Source organism: Pinus tabuliformis, chromosome 9 (assembly GCF_031772625.1).
Source record: "Pinus tabuliformis cultivar Carrire ecotype Pingquan chromosome 9, CPIR1, whole genome shotgun sequence".
In the NCBI taxonomy this organism is placed as follows: domain Eukaryota; kingdom Viridiplantae; phylum Streptophyta; class Pinopsida; order Pinales; family Pinaceae; genus Pinus; species Pinus tabuliformis.
In genome coordinates this window covers 1,140,970,232-1,140,989,477 of record NC_142307.1, presented here as the reverse complement: position 1 = coordinate 1,140,989,477, position 19,246 = coordinate 1,140,970,232, and the positions used below count along the sequence as shown (strand labels likewise).

The following is a 19,246-nucleotide window of genomic DNA, read 5'->3' as shown; positions in this document are numbered from 1 at the left end:
CAAAATATGGTGGTAAATAAGGAAAGTATGGGTCATTGAGGTTTATTTCCCAATTGCATTAGAATTATTTAAACCAACCATACAGATTCATATGATCTATATACAATGTAAAATTCCAACTAAATGTAACTTTGACATTCTTACAAATAGAAATCATCACGATCATAAAAAATGTTAAGTCAAATTTGAGTTACTAGTTAAGTAAAAGGATCTAATGGATGTTTTTATTATGAAATCCATTTTAACCAAGTTGGTTTATCTATTTTCAATTTCATGCTCACCTCTAAGGACATCATAAAAAAATTAAAAACATAAGCACATGTGTTCATATCACTGATTACCTTAATAAGTTAGTGGTCTAAAGCTCCATGTGTGTCTCTACCTTTATGTTTCTATTGATCTTGAGTTAGTGGCCTTACATACTAATAGATCAATTTTTATTCCTCTAATTGTAGTTGGGGAGCAGAGGAAGACATGTGTTTGATGCACACGTCTAGATACATATTATATTCCTATTTACTTATTCTTTGGCAATTGTTGCATACTAAGAGTACTAGATGTTGTTTGAAGTTACAATGTAAAGCCATTTAGTGTACTCAATGCTCATTATAGCTATAGTGATTGAAGTTGAATTCTATAGTGGATACCAAAGGAATGATATCTTAATTGACTATCATAATTATGGTGGTTGTAAAGTGACTCCTAGGTCACACCACATAAATAGGTATAACGAAGAATGTCGGGGGCAAGGAAAGAAGGTCCATAAGTTAGCCACATATGATTGCTAAGAAACAATAAGCCCAACATCCAAATTGTGTCACTAAATAACTGAAAGGATTCCAAAATCCAAGGATATAAAAACATACATATTACTCAAAAGGTTTCTGCATTTAACATTAGTGAATCTTCATTAACTCCATTATCACTGGGTCCTCTTGAAACTATTATGTCCAAATTTAACTATTCCATCTCGGTCATATGTCATTTCAGTAACCCTAATTGTAGTATTGAGTGCAACAAACTTAGGATACCAAGTATGACTCATGAAACATAAAATTACAATATTCTTCAACAATTAGGAAAAAACTTTATGGAAGATTAAAAATTTCAAAATAAAGAAAACAAGTGAAATTTTATTATACTAGCATAACAATGATAATTTACTTATTTCATGCAGAGCCTAGTGTCTTGCATTAGATAGTTAAAGCAATTTATATGCATTACTCTTATAAATTCTATAAAAAATGAAGCCTGTGAGCAATAATAGGGTTTAGTAAACCCATGGTGAGCTCCTTACCTATGGAGGTCTAGATGGCCAATACCTCTTGCCGACATCCATACAGGTTTAATGTAGGTGCCACCCCACTATTGACACTAGCCTAACGAAAAGTTGAGAGGAGTGGAGAGAAAAAGGGTTGCTCACAGTTTAGGGGTTGAAGTGATCTTCATACATAGAACTAGGGTAAATATATGGAAAAAATCTTAAGATAGTTTGTTCCTTTTGATTTCTTATTAGCCTACATGAATATATTCCTATAAAAATATTCCATCCAAAGCTAATTGAAATCTATGTATGGCTCAACATTCCATTGTAATAGTCCCATAGATACATTGTTCATTGTAATTGAAGGGGCGAAATGCACAATGAACTAAATGGAGGTAAAAATGGTTAATATTATGAAGGATTAAAATAGGTGTACAATAATCACTTTAATATAAGATAAATGACTCTTTGGTTTATATTATCAGGTATATAGGCTTTGATATTTCCACAATGTAGAATTAAAACATGCATTAGTAAAGCATTAATTAGAACATGAAACGGGTATTTTCACAGGATTTGATGTGAACTATTGTGTTATGCACTACCTTTAATGTTGAATATTTTAAAGGCTTTCATTGCACATGTAAGTCACTTAAACAACACCAATCATCAATTTTGAGATAGGTCTTTTTGTTTCGAAAATAAACTATCATCATCTAAATCAATCATTACATTGAAAATTCAATGCTCTCTATAATTGGATAAAAGATGAAAGTGATGGGAGAAAGAAACATAAGATGAAGCTAGTGAGTGATATGTCCCACATAATTCTTTAAATAAGAGTCCAAATACATGAAAAATCATGAAAAAATAGAAGTAAATTCATCAAATCAAAAGAAAAAATAAAAAACATGAAATCCAATTCATATTGATAATGTAAATATAAATATATTTAAAATCTTAAACATTTCCTTACATAACTTTAAGTAATAGAAATTAAAATTATACACTAATTTTAAAATATTATTAATCAAATTCTTATTATAGGTTACAACAATTAATTTATTATATTAACATTTTAAAAAATATCAACAAAATATATATATATATATATATATATATATATATATATATATATATATATATATATATATATATAATTATAATTATTTCATAATATTGTAACTTAATACACATCTAACATTATTTTTTCCAAAAATATACCTGATTTTGTTTAACATTATAACATTGTTAAAAAACAACCACCGGTTTTAAAAACTCATGAGCGTCCATACCTACCATTTTGTTCATATAATCATATCCATTTGAGCCACCACACTTCACTTCATTCCAATAAATCAATAGAATCTTGATATTTGAACAAGCTCGAGATGCTTCAATCCCGTAAAGCAAGGAAACCATGAATAATTTGTTTTGCTTTTGAATAATTTATGTAAACTATTGTTATTTCTTTTAATATTTGTTTTCCAAAGTATCCAAAACGTCCATAACTCTTATTAGTCCCTGCCATCTGGCATTCGGCAGGGACTATTGTAATCGATCGACAGGGACTTAGCATTACTTCTTAGTCGCTGGCGAGGGTTATTCGGTCATTAGTCTAAAGTTTGGTCATTAGTCTAAAGTTTGGAAATGTGCTGTGAGGTGATGTGCCTACATAGCCAAAGTTCTATTGCGCCTGGAACCTTTGCCATCTTATTTGGCCTCTTCCCGAGGCGGAAGAGGCCCGACCATAGCTTAAAACCAATTTAAGCCTGCTGCATTCTCGCTAACCGTCAGACTAATGCCAGCATTAAATCTGAGGCATTTTATGTTCTTATTACATTTGAGGTATCTGAGGAGGCTGAACCGGTTCATATCGTTGTTGCAATGTGTCACTCTGCATGGACAACAGATGCTGTCTTTCTTGCCTCTTTGCTGTGATACATTCCCCGCCCACTTTCCCTTGCTGCATAGCTGAGCTTGTATTCTTTTGTGCGTCTGGAGCTTTCGTCTTTTCTCTGAGGCTCGCACAATCTCTGCGGTTCTCTCCTGAAACATTCTTTTCTTTCATTGCTCCCCTCTTGTTTTTTATTTTTTTTTATTATACCCAGTGCAGTTGTTTTGAACAGAGACTGGAACAATACACACAATTAGAACCACCTGCGTTGAAGCCAGATCCATATTCAAGCGTTAATATAATTAATATATTGCTTCTGTATTGAGTCTAATGGCTTTGAGATTTACAGAAATTCCTGCTAGTGTAGGCCGAAGGCAGGCACCTTTGGATGTAAAGATTGAGGGTATCGGCGCCTTCCGTAGATCTCTTTGCGTCTCAGGGCCGCTAGGTGGTGACCAAGCAAAGTGGGTCGATCGTCGTTCGGTGAAGTCGAAGACGCAGGAGCTTTCGTTTTGTGCGTCTGGAGCTTTCGTTCTGTAAACAAGGTATGCCCTTTTCCAAATCAGAAACTCATAGGTAAGGAAGTTAAACATGAACTTATTAATGTTTACATTTGACTCTGTTCAGAGACTCAGCAGCCTAATAACGTTTACATTTGACTCTGTTCAGAGACTCAGTAGCCTAATAACGTTGCTTATTAAAAAATCAGGCAAGTGTATGTAAAAGTAAAGTAGGTGCATAGTAAAGAAGTAAGAATTCAATTATTACCAGGGATGCCTCAGATCTTGTCCGCATGGATACGATTCTTTTGGGCATCATGGCCGTTTCCTCCCCAGAGCCATTGCTAACAGCCTTATCAGGTTTCTCTTTCTGTGACTCCTTCATCGACGAATTAATCATCCCATTCTGAAACTGATCTGACCGCATGCGATTTATATAAATCTAATGTTCTTCCCATACTTTTCCCGAGCTCGTTCATGAGAATAAGAAGGTCGAGAGGAACCATAGAGCGCCCTGGCAGCTTTATCGTAGGCAAGAGCAGCCTCCTCTGCAGTGGCGAAGGTGCCGAGCCAGAGGCGAGCGCCTCTGTTAGGCTCGCGAATTTCAGCAACCCATTTACCCCATGTCCTCTGCCTAACTCCTCTGTAATTGCAGAGCCCATTTTCAGGGCCTCCTTTGCCTTTCATGCATCCTTTTTTGGATCCCTTTGCAGGAATCTTCCTTATCTGCTTCTTGGGAGCACTAAACCCCATGAATATGAAAAACAAAACCAGAAGCGCGAATTGCCCCGCAGATGCACTCTCGCATTTGTTCAGCTTCTTGTCCGTGGCGCTGCAGGAAGACGGCAAGAATCCCGGGATTACAGCCGTGAGCGTCAGAATAAACATTGCCTGCAGATTGAATTATAATAAACCAAGGGCAATACTTTTCCGGATCAGGTTGATTAAGAAAAAACGTTGATGCATTCAAATGAAGGCTGATCGATAAGATACAGACCAGAACATATGAAAAAAAACCGATGGTTATCATTCCAAATCGGCCGATGTAGGAATCTGCCAGAAAGGCGCCGGGCAGAGTTGCGAGGCCCATCGTTCCAGACCAGGCATTCAACATACTGGTAGCTGCCACTTTCTTCATGTTGTATTTGGTAATCAGGTAAACCATCATGTTCGCTTGCACGCCCACCACTGCTAGCTTCTCGCAGGTCTCGTTACCTGCATTTCAACGAAAGATAAATCAAGGCTCATATTATAACCCTACCCATTTAATTCTGTCTGGGTATCGGGCTGCCCCTCAACTATCAAACCCTAGAGCTAATTATTTGAGATTAAATGCAGTTACCGATTTTACCTATTATGAAAGGCATGGTTTTCAAACCGCCTGGTATTTTGGGCTGTTGACCACGAACGGAAATTATCATTTATTGATGGACTGTCATGCTTGTCATTCCCTGGAGGTCGGCCCGATTTGTCCATTTGCAAAGCTAATTCAACTGCCCTTTTCTCTTCTGCCATTGCCAAGGCTTGCCAAAGATCTGGTATCTATGAAATAAACATATCAATGAACTTAGTTCATGGATCTATAATAATACAGAAACAAATAAATTTAAATAAATGAGTTTTTGTAAATGTAGTTATCCATTCATATCCTTAACTCGTTTGCATGCTCAACTAAATTGGATGTTCTGTAAATATTGCAAAATTGAAACAATAAATAGCCTTACCAGGAGAAGTTCGGCTCTGAGATGTTGTGAGCTCCACCCCCAAAAGATAACGAGCTCCTTCCTATTCTTGGGCGAAAGAATTGTATCGCCGGGTTTCTTGCATCTGTATTGGAATAATTAAATATGAAAGGAACGTGAATGGGCGCGAATCGCCAGGTTCGTTGCATCTCTATTGGAATATTTAGATATGAAAAGAACGTGAATGGGCGTGATGCAAGTGGGGTGCACTCCTTTTGACGGACTCTATCACGAGAGTAGAGTAGGTTGGAGGATGAAGATATGTGTTGGCCACTCAATCAAACAAGAAATGGGGAGATCATGCACTGCCACAGCTGGTTGTTTGGCTACACACGTCGAGGCTTCAGTCGCTCCCACGTGTCTTCTTGAACTTGCTTGCCTCTTGACCCAGCCCAAGCGCTCCTCCTTTTCTTTCTGCCTCTTCATTAGCTAGAGTTAGAAACAAATAGGCCCACTTGGCAGTTAACTTCAATTTTTTATTTTATTTAGTTATATTTTTGGTTATTGTATTTATTTTTTAATTTTCATTCAAATTTTTATTTTTAATTTAAAGAATCTCATAGCCCTGCATGCATGAGACGTGTCTACCTCACCGTCTCTTTAAAAAAATAAATTTTGATTAATCAGTTCCTTCATTCCATTATTTCATTTGCTTCGTTAATCTTTCTCTCTTCCTGTAGGTGAATGAGCCATGTTTGGAGGAGAATTCCATCTCTGCAAAGGAAAACATGTTGAGCCTTTTAGCATCACGACAGTGAATTTCTTTGTTCCATTTGCAGCTTTTGTCCCTGTTCTGCTCTATTGGTAGGGACTTGCTGCATCGTAGCTATACTTCAACACATAGTTTCTGCAACATAAACTGGCATGTTTCTTGTTGACGAGTCTGCAGGGTTGGATCGCTAATCCTGCCCCTGTGCCTCATACTTCACTTTCTGCAGGCCCTGTAGGGCTTAGTTCGGCAACAAGTCCAGGTAAGTTGTCTCTGCCTCTGGCTGGGATGCAATCTCATTTCTTCGATTTTATAGCAATGGCATGTTTGTATAGATAGTGATATATGTTTTTTAGTCTTTTTGCTCAGAGTTTTGCAAATACTTTGATATCCCTTGCAGGTTGGATCGCTAATCCTGCCCCTGTGCCTCATACTTCACTTTCTGCAGGCCCTGTAGGGCTTAGTTCAGCAACAAGTCCAGGTAAGTTGTCTCTGCCTCTGGCTGGGATGCAATCTCATTTCTTCGATTTTATAGCAATGGCATGTTTGTATAGATAGTGATATATGTTTTTTAGTCTTTTTGCTCAGAGTTTTGCAAATACTTTGATATGTAGTGATTAAATAGTCTGTAGACATATTTCATTCTTGACCATAGAACCTTAGTAAAACTCTTGTAAAAATCATTTTTTAGCTGCTATGGTGAAGCGTCCGAGGACCCCTCCAGTCAACACCCCACCAGTAGATTACCAGTCTGCAGATTCTGAACATCTCTTGAAAAGATCAAGGCCAGTTGGTCAGCCAGGCGAGGAGGTATTTGAATAGTATTATTTTTGTTTGAACTTTGTCTCATTCTTCAAATTGAGAGTTTAGCTTTTGTTGTCCCATGTTTAATTTGTCAATTTTTGCACTCAGAAGAGTTAATTTAAACTGATTGGTATCTTTGACGCAAATATGAGTACTTGGCTGTATTGTTTTCAACATTCGTAGTTAATTTATTAATAAACTTGTTGCAGGTTAGCTATCATGGGACAAATCATCTTCAGTGCCTGTATTCGCAAGATCCCTCCACAAGTAGCTCTGGTGAGGCATTAACGGCAGCAGTAGCATGAATTATTTCGTGAAGCCCTGGCGATGGGGGACCAATCTCCTAGATTCACAGAAAGTATGCAATGACCAAACTTACCGATTTAACATACAAAACACAATGCTCAAACAGTTACAGTTAAAAGACAGTTTATGGTACTTATGCTACCTATCCCTTATGCTATGTAGCTGGCTGCTATGTAGCTGGCTGGCTTTCTAGCTTTCAGGTTATGGGTCTGGGAGCTACATGGTATGGTTGCATCTTCCAGCATTCTTTTTGCAAGATGAGGATACGGATGGGCTGGACTGCTCCGTAAGTATGTTGTAGAACCTGCACACATGTGGTGGCCAAGCACACTGGTCCAGGTGACCCTGTTCCGGTATAATAAAAATGTCAATATTTCTTGGGAATGTTTTAAGTAAATCATAGTGGTGTTAATGGATCTACTACTTGATAAGTGGTTAAATTTAATAATTTTTCGTTGTGAAATTCAGAAAAATAGTTCTTACGAAATTCTGAAAACAAATTTAGCCAGTCCACTTATTGAGTTACTTTTCATTTAATTATACTGTGAGAATTGGTAATGGAGAAGGTTCTGTGTTTGACATGCACGGTACTCCATGAGAAAGACCATGGAAAGGGGATGTCTCGTAACACCTTCTTCTTCATGGCCATGACCTGCAGCTTTTGCTACTATGTATTCCCTGGTTATCTATTCTCAACCCTGACCAGTGTATCGTGGGTGTGCTGGATTTGGCCTCACTCTGTCACAGCACAGCAGATTGGCTAGTTTAAATGACATGCGTTGTTATGGTGCAGGGAAATATGGTAGCGTTTTGTAGCAGCATCCAAAAACAATCAGCCTGATATCCATACTAAATTGATGCGAAAATACCCTGACATCCCACAATGGTGGTTCTACACTCTCTTGTTTGGGATTGTTGCTGTTGCCTTTGCACTCTGCGAGGTTTACAAGAAAGAGGTACAATTACAATGGTGGGGGTTACTTTTTGCCTGTGCTCTCGCTTCATTTTTCACTCTTCCCATAAGTATCATCACCGCTACTACTAATCAGGTAAGCACATTGATTTTATTGATTATTTTGTAGAAGGAATTAATTATATATATATATATATATATATATATATATATATATATATATATATTCATATGTTCTGGTTATACCACATTCCTAAACGAAATCCATTTCCTGAAGATCTAGTGTCTATATATGTATATATAGGTAAGGTTGGTTTTGGTAAGAAAAAGCCCAGTCAAGGCGTGTTTCAGTCTAAGCAAAGGGTTAGTACCTAAGCTCAGTTTTGAGGGCTATAAATCTAGTGGTTTGATTCATAACATGGCATTTGTTCTAGGATTTGTTGTAATTAAGAGAGTAAGATCTTCCCTGTTGCTTGTGTTTTCCTCTGCTCATGGTGTCTACTGAGTGATTGATTCCTTCTGTTGTGAGTGTAGTACCAGTTACGATAAAGGTAAAGTGAATAAGGCACTCTGTAGTACCAATATGGATGGATATAAAGAGGCTCAGAAGTGATGGTAATGGTATGAGGTCTAAGTGTCAATTTGATCTCCGGGGATACTATTTGATTTTGTCTAGTGGTTTTCTTATAGTAATAGCTTGTTCCTAGCTTTCTATACAGCAGATTGGCTCCGGCATGAATGGCCTCGGACTAGGTGCCTTTGGTTTCGATTGGAGCACCATCGCAGACTTCTTGTTCAGTCCTCTTATTTCTCCATTCTTTGCCATTATGAATGTCATGGTTGGTTATGTCTTCGTAGTATACTTTGCAGTCCCTCTTGCTTATTGGGGCACTAACATGTAGAATGCAAAGGCTTTTCCTATTTTTAGCTCCGATTTGTTCACAGCCCAAGGTTAAAACTATAATATTTCACAGATTGTGAACAACAAATTTGAGCTGGATCTCGCTGCTTACAATCAGAATGGTCAAATACATATGAGCTTGTTTTTTGCTCTGACTTATGGGTTTGGATTTGCAACCATTGCTCCTACAATTACCCATGTCACTCTATTCTATGGGAAGTAAGTTTTGATTTTTGTATTGACTTGACTTCCATTACTGCTTTCTTGCAAGATCATCAATTATGGATGTTAGTTTAAATGACATGCAAAAGAGGTACAATTACAATGGTGGGGGTTACTTTTTGCTTGTGCTCTCGCTTCATTTTTCACTCTTCCCATAAGTATCATCACCGCTACTATAAAATATTGTCAAAACATTCCTTTAAATGAAAAGGGAAGCATTTAATTTTGTATCCCCTTCATGCACATTGCTGGTTACATGACTTAGTGGATTATCAATGCTTCAATTTTTCAGATCAAAATTTGTTACGGCTTTGTTACTTGCATGCCTTGAATCAAGTATTGAGATATGGAAATTCTAACAAGCTGGAGTGAATTATGTATTGAGCTAATTTATCTTTTGAGCTTGATTTGATGCATCCATTACTAATGATAAGATTGATCATTGAATATTCTTACTGCACATTTTTCCCCTTCATTGTTGCAATGCTATATTAATATAGCGTGAGCACTTATTATTACCAACAGAAACTGCTAATTAATATGGATTCATTAACTCGTCAATTTTTTTTTGGGGCATTGGCACTCACTCTTGCTTATCCATGCCTTTGCAAAGCACTTTGGGTTATAATCTTTTTATGATATCAATGCTTCTTTCGATGCTTAAGTCTCCTTTTTTATTTCCATAGAAAAACAAATCTTTATATTAATGTTTCCAAGATAGAAATCAAATATACATTGAACATTCCTTCTTGGATCGGTTACTTATCATGACCACCTGTTCATATATGAGCAAAAGAGATGCTAAATGTACTTATTACAGTCTTCCTCCAAAAGTCAAAAAGCATTACAGCTTATCTTGGAAGCTTATACTAACTTTCAGTACCTTACATACATTCATAAATTTGTCCTCCATAGTGCTAATATCATCAAAACATTTGTACAAGGATTTCTCAGATTTCGAAATGATAGAACCTTCTCTGTACTCAGGTACAAGTAGAGTACCCTCTTGCATAATAGCTTTTTTCATATCTGCTCGTGTATTGAATTCAAAATAAACATGAGTAAATGGGATAAACTCAAAAGTGGCCTTTACCTCGTTCACTTGTTTCATAACAGCAATTAGGTCCAGATTCCCAGCGCTTCACTGTTGATTTGCCCAATCTATCATAAGTTTTGTGTTTCCAAAGACTTAGAGATGTTGAGCTAGGCAATTTCTTTCTTGTCAGACTTCAAGCTCGGCCATTAAGATAACTGGAAGAAAAGTTAGATTTTTTTTTATCAGATAACTGGAAGAAAAGTTCAATTTTTTTGAGGAGCTGATTCTCCCTGTGTCAAAAGAACTGGTGTTAGGTTTTGGCTTTTTTTGAGGAGTTTATTCTTTTTGTGTCAAAATAACTGATGTTAGGTTTTAGCACTGTAGTTTATACTGGTCTAAACTACAGGTTTAAACAAGTATAAACTACAGTGCTAAAACCTATACTTGTTTAGGTTTTAGTTCTTGAGCAATTTGGTGAACTGATAAAAGCATTGTTTGCTACAAGATCTGCTCTATTTGTTTGGCTTTAATGTTTAATCTCAGCATTTCCAGTCACATCCAGGGTCCGGTTTCATCTTAGTAGTACCATTGCTTATCCCTTATTGTATCGTAGCTTGTCTTATGCTATTATACTGCTATACTTTGCTTTGGGTCTGAACAACACATCCATAAACTGGTGAGGAGCAAGTGGGGAACATTGCCCTTTGGCCACCTGCCCCACTGATTGCACTTGTTATGGGGTTTGGTCAGTCCCAAAAGGATATTTGGCAAGCTTGGAGTGTATCCCCAGTTAAATTGGTTCTTCTTGCATCCATAAACTGGTGAGGAGCAAGTGGGCAACATTGCCCTTTGGCCACCTGCCCCACTGCTAAGGGTGTCAAAGTGGATGGTTGCCCTGTTTATTAATTCTGATCTGGATGGTTGCCCTGTTTATTCACATTTTCCTCCATCTGTCCAGCAGAGTGCTGAAATTGAGTTGAGTACATTTTCAATTATGTGAGGAGGTTGTGGATGGACTTTGAATGTATTTTAATGTTACATTTTGGCTGTGGAATCAGGGAGCACTTGTTGGTACACATAAGGGAAGTTGCCACCTATATAATACATCAGGTATGCCATTTCTACAAAAGATTTAATACTATATTAGTTTCTCTGCAATTTAGTGGTTCATAGTCCTTCTTCCATGTAGGAAACATGTAGATGGCTAAGAAGGTTTATTTTTATAGAACTCTAGAGTCTTTCGTTTCTGTTGTATTCAGATTTAGGCAAGGCAAACAGAAAATTTCTGCGAGACCATATTGAACTAAACCCATTGAATACACCAATCTCTACAGGTATGACAACCGTGTTGTGTGGAGTCCAGCTGGCTGTTGCACAAGCATTGTGTCTTTTCCAGCTTTTGTGTTACTTTTATTATCCCTTGATGTCAACAGGGGTTGCCTATTCAAAGCACATAGTGCATACTTACACCTATAATGGTGGTGGAGATGTATGACAGCATACGCATACTTAACATACGAGCTATACAGCTATGATAAAGACTAGGTTTCTGACAGTTTGTATCCCTAAGTGTAATCTTGGCTCTTGTCTTCACAGACTCAAAGGGGCACCTTCGCATTTACTACTGCCGCCACATCCATCATTCCATATGCCATTTGCTCCCGATGTCAGATCGATCACCTAATTGCACCGATCGCTCACTTAACGTAAGGTCTTCGTTTTATGCCCATCATTAAATACTGGCCTGCTCCAATCTGATCTTCAAGATTTCTGCACCTAGATATTGACATAGATTTCCTATCCGACCCAATCTACCACCAAGATTGCCCGACGTCAGATACATCACCTAATTTCGCATTTACTTCTGCCGCCACATACATCATTCCATATGCCATTTGCTCCCCATGTCATATCGACCACTTAATTGCACTGATTGCTCACTTAACGTAAGCTTTTCGTTTTATGCCGACCATTAAATTCTGCCCTGCTCCATCCGAGCCTCAAGTATTTTAGCTCCATTCACACTTAAAACCACCTTACAAACACGTTGAACTTTTGTATAAATTGGCCTCTTCTGCACCTGGATATTCACATACACCTCCCCGCTTCACATAACATGGAATCCATTAGCATAAGCCAACTTACTGAACTCACAGCATTGTTTCTCTTAGCACTTATTCTCATGACTCTTCTGATTATTGACATCGTAAAAGTCGAAAGACAAAGAAAAAAGAAACCAAAAAAACAATAACATCTCTTTTGCATCATCTTACGCATTGTCTTATTTCCCCGCTTCCTTCTCTGTTACAGGTGTACGACGGATGCTTCAAATATGCATTCGGGTCCGCCATCGTGCTGCAACTCGCATTTTTATGCTTCTATCGTCTCTGCTCGACTGCGGCACTAATGTCCTAATTGTTAGCATTCGTGCTTGTCTTGTATTCTTCACATGTCTTATTTCCCCGCTTCCTTATCTGTTACAGGTGTACGACGGATGCTTCAAATATGCATTTGGGTCCGCTATGGTGCTGCAACTCGCATTTTTTATGCTTCTATCGTCTCTGCTCGACTGCGGCACTAATGTCCTAATTCTTAGCATTCGTTCTTGTCTTGTATTCTCATGTCACTATTTCTATTGCAGTTGTGTCATTTTGGGTTAGCAACATAAACTGGTGTATCTTGAATCGTGTTTATGTATTACTGAAACTTGTTCATGTGACTATATATATTGCAATTGTGTGATTTATGTATTACTGAAACTGGTGAATTATATCTCCTGCTATAGCATGAAGAGTTTCTTACTGGGGAGAAATCTTGTAAATAGTGAAATTAGTGTCAAATGTTAGCAAGTTTAAATTAAATTGAAACGAGCCTATTTGCAGGAATACATTTCTTCTGCCTTGCAAACATGCCTTTTTATCCTCAGATTGTCTTTTCTTTCCTGTTCAAAACTTCTGGTATACAGAAGCTGCATTTCGCTCTTAGCTCTTGCTAGCCTTGCAAACATGCCTTTTTATCCTCAGATTGTCTTTTCTTTCTTGTTTAAAACTTCTGGTATACAGAAGCCGCATTTTGCTTCTGAATCTCATGATCTAGTTCGGAAACTGTCGGCATATAGTGCTACTATACGAATTCAAAGGCAGCTAGATAGAACTATGTGCAGGGACTAGCTGCTTCGCATCCATCCTTGTTTTAAAGTACATACCAGTTCCATAAATATAAATGACAATGTGCACTTTCCATGACCTCTCTCTTCATCACTGGGTCCAGCTCTAGATGTGTCTCTCACTCCGTTGGTTTACCTCGAGACGTGTCTCTGAGTTCCAGGAGAAAGGTATATTTTTAGGTATATTCAAGATAGAGTTGATAAAAAAAATAGTTTTGACGGTTAGTTTGATGGGTAGACAACATTTTTTTTATTGAGAAGTTACAAATGTGTTATAAGTTTTTATTGGAGACTTTTGTGAGTAGAATTATTTAGATTTTTGTCTTCGAAATCCATCACCTAAAAGAATTGATTTTCGACACGTTTGGAACCAATAAATAAAAAGGGGAGGAAGGAGTCTAACAACTAAAAAGTTAAGTCAGAAGTCTTTTTTTAGTTCTTAGACTCCTTCCTCCATTTTTTATACCTTTGTTAAATCATGTTCTCTTCAACTTTTCATCCTAATGATGAACCATAGTTAATGGTTCGAAATATGTCGGAAATCAATTCTTTTATGTGATAAGTATGGAAGATAAATATCTAAATAATTCTACTCATAAAAGAATCAATTCTTTTATGTGATAAGTATGGAAGACAAATATCTAAATAATTCTACTCATAAAAGTCTCAATTCAGATAGGTTCAATTTTCTTAACACCCTTGGGGCAAGGTTTTGTGGTTAAGCCTACACGAAGTAGTCGCTGCGAGTAGATGTACCTAGTACAAATATTTAGTAGATATAATGGCCACCCATCTTTGGTATTTGTGAACCATATACAAAAAATGATAAAAAATATTTCAATATTGATTATAAATAAAATATTTCAATATCCAATTTAAATAAAATATTTATATATCAATTATACTTACATATATATAAATAATTTTTTCAAAATATTATATATTTTTTAATTCTATCCTGAAAAATTATTTATTCAATATTTATTTTGAAATATAAAAAAATGTAAACTAACAAAATTTTGAACCTAACAAGTTGCTCAACTAAGCATGGGAATAGGCCCACCTTCTCATTTCATCTTGGTTTTAATTATTATATTGATTTTACTTCTATTTTTATTTTTTTAAGAATTTGTGGAAGAGTGAACTTGTAAAAAATGACCTTTTAACATTGATTTCGTTTTAGGTTGTTCATGGAAATTTGCAACATCTTGTATTATATATCTAGATTTTAAATGATGCTTGTATCTAATAAATTAATTTAGAAATTTTTATTTAGTAAGCCTATTAAAATATTAAATATTTAATTTGTTAGGTTGATTAATTTTTATTTTCTTTATTTTTTTTTAAATAATAAAATAGATTGTTTTTTTTTTTTAATTCATTAGAGATATTATCCTTGATTGTATTACTAGAGTTTTTTTTGGAATATATATAGGGTTGATACATTATAGATAGTTGATATATAATATGTTTAAAAATATTAATAATAATATTTTAATATTTGCAATAAATAAAATATTTTATTTTTATATTAAATGAAATGTTTTAGGAACAATTTTATAAATGATGATGATAATTAATATCGAATAAAAAATAAATGATCATAATTAATATTCAATGAAAGGTAAGAGATCGATCCTCTTAACTTCGCAAAGATGGTATTTTTTCAACCCATGGTGTTTTTGAGTATCCTGTAATGCCTATTTTTGCTATGTTATCATGAAAGTTTACTCTTATTTTACCAACATTAATTGTCTTCTTTATGCTAGTTGAAATAGATACTTTTGATCTTCTAAATTAGGGTTGATGGCTTGCTTTTACTATCTTGATTTTCTTTTATCTTCTAATTATTTATCTGACCATAAATTCTCTTTAAACTTAGATAATAATATTTTTAATATCATTATTCATCAAATTAACTTCTTAGTCTCCAATGATTTAGGTAAGATTTTGACATCTTTGTGCTATCCCCATTTGGGCCATAGGTGGTTTTGGTTGTTCAAATTAACTTTAGGGAGCATGTCTCTTCCATGTTGTTTATCTTATTCATGTATATTAAGTACCTAATCATATTCATGGTTTCAATGGGAATGACTCACCTAATAAGGAGAATAAGATTGAGTGTATTTCCTTTAATTTTGATATTATAAGTTATAAAATTCTTTTGACTCTATTTCTTGTATATTAAGTACCTAATTATATCCATGGTCTTATAAAGAGCACAAGATTGAGTGTATTTCCTTTAATTTTGATATTATAGATGATAAAATTATTTTGAATCTATTGTATTTTTCTCCAAAAATTTTCAGCAATACTATATCCCAAACTTTACAAGTAAACCAGAGTTAATGAGTCTCAAATAAGAGCTTTTCCTTATTTGATAGGCTAAGTCCCACTAATTACAACAGTTTTCAATGTTAATGGGAATGACTCAGATAATAAGGAGAATAAGATTGAGTGTATTTCCTTTAATTTTGATATTATAAGTTATAAAATTCTTTTGACTCTATTTCTTGTATATTAAGTACCTAATTATATCCATGGTCTTAATGGGAATGACTCACCTCTATAAAAAAACAAAATTAAGTATATTTCCTTTAATTTTAATATTATAGATTTTAAAATTATTTTGAAATCTATTGTATTTTACTCCAAATTTTTTCTACAATACTATATCCCAAATTTTACAAGTAAACTAGAGTTAATGAGTCTCAAGTAAGAGTTTTTCCTTATTTGATAAGCTAAGCCCCACTAATTACAATAGTTTTCAACGTGACAATAAGGTTTTTTTAAATATTAAATTTAAAATATTTATATGAAGACATTTTGTCCAAATTATGATGGTAGGACATGAAAATATCGCAAATGATATTGTTAGGGATCATGTGCAGACTAAAGTTCTATGTTCTCTCTAGAAAAGGCACAGTAATATATCACATCAGAATTGGCCAATGAGTTTATGGCGGGCCCTTGATCGTATTATGTTTTATTAATAGTTTAAATAAAATGTGAAGTGTCCCAACAAATGTGAAATTCCACACCATCATCAAGAGGCACATACCTCATTTTCATAACATTGATAATTGTCCTGCAAGATGCTATTCTAATTATAAAAACATTAAACGTGGTAGGAAGTCGCAGTCCTTACGCCATAACGGAGAGTGGAGTTTGCTTTTACAGAAAATGGGTTTTGATTTTCAACGTTAGTACTTGAGAGACTGCTCTACAAAATTGGGCTGTGTTTCCGCGTGGGACGGTGGACTTGATTGATTCCCATGCTCTAGTCAACGCTCGTGAAGCTACGTTGCCGTTCACAAAAGATAAAAATGAAGGTACAATTACAGAGGCATTTCAAGCGGATTCACAAAATCTACTATTTTGGCGATTAGCAATCACGCTAATGAAACTTAAAGGTGTTTGTCAATTTTAGGGGCTCCCCTACTTTAATATATGTTTATAAAATGGAAATCAGTCACCGGATAACATTATATCAAGGCTCTCATTTGCCAAATATTTGTAAACGAGCAGATCTCTCTCATCCCTCTACGGAACAGCTTAGTAGGTTCACAAGATTTCGATGTCGAATATAGCCCACAGGCATAACTTCATTCAGAAATTCTTTCTTTCCTTGCATAGAATGTAACGATACGATAGATCTTTTGACTGCTATTTATCTTCCATCTGGAGTAGTAACCTCACAGATTCAAACTATAAAGTCCTAATCGAATATAGAAACGCAGGCTACGGGTGTGCTTTAATTATGAGATTATGCGCAGGACGGTTCTGAAAACAAATTATAGGTCGATTCCAAAAAGTTGAAATACCCACAGACCACTCCTTGTTAAAATACACACAGACCACTCAGCTTCTCTGTTCCACACTCTTTTCTCCTTTTTGTCTGCATTTCGATCCCTTTGCCCTGCTGTGGAAATGTTCAAAAACATGTTACTAGAGTACGCCAAGAAGAATTCTTTGCTTTTGCCAGTTTACACCACCGTAAAGGAAGGCAAAGACCATCTTCCTGAGTTCAAATGCAGTGTGACAGTGAACGGCGCACGATATGATTCGCCCCCGGGATTTAAATATAAGAAGGAAGCAGAGAACGCCGCCGCTCAGGTAGCGGTTGAAGATTTGCATATCCAGTTTAAAGTAAGATTTTCATATGCGATTTCCTTCTATTTTTCTCCGAAAACGAGACTGTATAACGAATATGTCTTAAATCACTACCCAGTAACCCAAACAATGTTTCTGTTCTGTTATGTTCTGTTATGTTCTGGGCCTTTGGCAAATTCTCTGCTTTACATCCTTATTTATGCATTTCTCGGAATGATAACTGAACAATTTCCTTTGCTGGAGCATGGAGATGGCTTCTTGTTATATATCATACTCCTCGGTACTCCACAATGATATCTTAATATCCTTATTTTATGCATGTGCCACAATGATAACTGAAAATCCATATTTATGGGCCACAACATGTCATAATGAGCTAGATGTGATGAGTTCCATTTGATCAGAGGTCAAGTGGTGAACAAGTCTTAGCATGTATCCTCGAACACTCGAGACCTTTGTCAATCTCGTAAAGAGTTAGTTCATTCGTTACCAAACCTAATGAGTTTGAATATGTTGGAGGATTGTAAATCTGTTTGTCTTATTTTTGATGACCAAGCAGGAGACAAAACTACTCAAGAACGTGCTCGACGAGTTTGCTGTAAAAAAGAACATTCCACTTCCTACGTATCAATTTACAAAGGAAGGAATTGCACACTGCCCAACTTTTACGGCAACTGTAGAGATTAACGGGGAGTCGTACACCGGAGCTCCTTCAAACAATAAGAAGGAGGCCGCAAGAAACGCTGCATATGAAGCAATCCGATCAATTTACACCCAAGATTGTGAGTTGCTGTAGATAGAAAACAAATTATTTGCATTCTCCTTAGTTATCCCTATGTAATTTGTAACATTGTTAGTTTCCTTCTCTCCATTGTGCTATTTAGATTTGTTGATGCCACTGATCCATTAGATTCTCTTTTCAGGCAATTCTTTTCCACAGATTGAACTTCATGATGAAACCAAACAAAATGATGTTCCTATTGTTCCAGAAAAGATAAATGTGGAGAACCCATGTGAAGTTGGAGGGGATTCAGAAGTTTGATTGTTGTTGTGTATTATATAACCAATATGTCTTAAATCACTACCCAGTAACCCAAACAATGTTTCTGTTCTGTTCTGGGCCTCTGGCAAATTCTCTGTTCTGTTTTGTATTTCTGTTTGCAGTGTTTGAATTGAATGGATTTTGTATTTACCAATTTTCAATGTGTTTATGAAGAATTGACAAATTTGAGTATTTTTCAAAAAGAATAAACAGTGTGATCTCACCACAAATATCCTTTCCTTGTTTGGCAGATGTGGACAAATATTTCTTATTTCTTTGTTGAACTCAAGCTTTCTATTTTTTCAAGGGAATGAATAAGTTTTCTATTTTTTCAAAGGAATATAAAGATTGCAATTGTGCTAAAGATTTTTCTAACAGAACTTGAAATGTCTTTTCCTTGTTTGGCAGATGTGGACAAATATTTTTTATTTCTTTGTTGAACTTAAGTTTTCTATTTTTTCAAGGGAATGAATAAGTTTTCTATTTTTTCAAAGGAATATAAAGATTGCAATTTTGCTACAGATTTTTCTAACAGAATTTGAATGAGTCTTTCCTAAAAAGAATGAAATGATTGCGATCTTTTTTATGAAAAATAAAGTTCTATGATTATGATTTTTTTCGTGGTTGTGTA

At 35.6% G+C, this 19,246-nt stretch overlaps 2 long non-coding RNA genes across 2 annotated transcripts; one reads left to right on the top strand and one right to left on the bottom strand.

Moving 5' to 3' along the window:
- Positions 1 to 4,830: 4,830 nt before the first annotated feature.
- LOC149152657 (uncharacterized) lies at positions 4,831 to 5,538 on the bottom strand. The gene is made up of 3 exons (XR_016263350.1): positions 5,386 to 5,538; positions 5,013 to 5,203; positions 4,831 to 4,876 (listed from the first exon to the last, which is right to left on the bottom strand). It is a non-coding gene; the product is annotated as an uncharacterized LOC149152657 (long non-coding RNA).
- Positions 5,539 to 6,138: 600 nt separating this feature from the next.
- Positions 6,139 to 7,173, top strand: LOC149152656 (uncharacterized). The gene is made up of 3 exons (XR_016263789.1): positions 6,139 to 6,374; positions 6,804 to 6,922; positions 7,126 to 7,173. It is a non-coding gene; the product is annotated as an uncharacterized LOC149152656 (long non-coding RNA).
- The last annotated feature ends 12,073 nt before the right edge of the window (positions 7,174 to 19,246 follow it).